Raw genomic sequence first — 1,481 nt, 5'->3', positions numbered from 1 at the left:
CTAACATTTAAGTCTCTAATCCATCTTGAATTAATCTTCGTATAAGGTGTAAGGAAAGGATCCAGTTTCAGCTTTCTACTTATGGCTAGCCAATTTTCCCAGCACCATTTATTAAATAGGGAATCCTTTCCCCATTTCTTGTTTTTGTCAGGTTTGTAAAAGATCAGATGGTTGTAGATGTGTGGCTTTATTTCTAAGGACTCTGTTCTGTTCCATTGGTCTATATCTCTGTTTTGGTACCAGTACCATGCTGTTTTGGTTACTGTAGCCTTGTAGTATAGTTTGAAGTCAGGTAGCGTGACGCCTCCCGCTTTGTCCTTTTGACTTAGGATTGTCTTGGCAATGCGAGCTCTTTTTTGGTTCCATATGAACTTTAAAGCAGTTTTATCCAATTCTGTTAAGAAAGGCTTTGATAACTTAATGAGATGGCATTGAATCTATAAATAACCTTGGGCAGTATGGCCATTTTCACGATATTGATTCTTCCTATCCATGAGCATGGTATGTTCTTCCATTTGTTTGTGTCCTCTTTGATTTCACTGAGCAGTGGTCTGTAGTTCTCCTTGAAGAGGTCCTTGACATCCCTTGTAAGTTGGATTCCTAGGTATTTTATTCTCTTTGAAGCAATTGTGAATGGAAGTTCATTCCTGATTTGGCTCTCTGCTTGTCTGTTACTGGTGTATAAGAATGCTTGTGATTTTTGCACATTAATTTTGTATCCTGAGACTTTGCTGAAGTTGCTTATCAGCTTAAGGAGATTTTGGGCTGAGACGATGGGGTTTTCTAAATATACAATCATGTCATCTGCAAACAGGGACAATTTGACTTCTTCTTTTCCTAACTGAATACCCTTGATTTCTTTCACTTGCCTGATTGCCCTAGCCAGAACTTACAACACTATGTTGAATAGGAGTGGTGAGAGAGGGCATCCCTGTCTTGTGCCAGTTTTCAAAGGGAATTTTTCCAGTTTTTGCCCATTCAGTATGATATTAGCTGTGGGTTTGTCATAAATAGCTCTTATTATTTTGAGGTACGTTCCATCAATACCGAATTTGTTGAGCGTTTTTAGCATGAAGCACTGTTTAATTTTGTCAAAAGCCTTTTCTGCATCTATTGAGATAATCATGTGGTTCTTGTCTTTGGTTCTGTTTATATGCTGGATTACGTTGATTGATTTGCGAATGTTGAACCAGCCTTGCATCCCAGGGATGAAGCCCACTTGATCATGGTGGATAAGCTTTTTGATGTGCTGCTGAATCCGGTTGGCCAGTATTTTATTGAGGATTTTTGCATCAATGTTCATCAGGGATATTGGTCTAAAATTCTCTTTTTTTGTTGTGTCTCTGCCAGGCTTTGGTATCAGGCTGATGTTGGCCTCATAAAATGAGTTAGGGAGGATTCCCTCTTTTTCTATTGATTGGAAGAGTTTCAGAAGGAATGGTACCAGCTCCTCCTTGTACCTTTGGTAGAATTCAGCTGTG

This window comes from Piliocolobus tephrosceles, chromosome 12, assembly GCF_002776525.5.
Source record: "Piliocolobus tephrosceles isolate RC106 chromosome 12, ASM277652v3, whole genome shotgun sequence".
NCBI lineage: Eukaryota > Metazoa > Chordata > Mammalia > Primates > Cercopithecidae > Piliocolobus > Piliocolobus tephrosceles.
Note: the sequence above shows the minus strand (reverse complement) of the source record.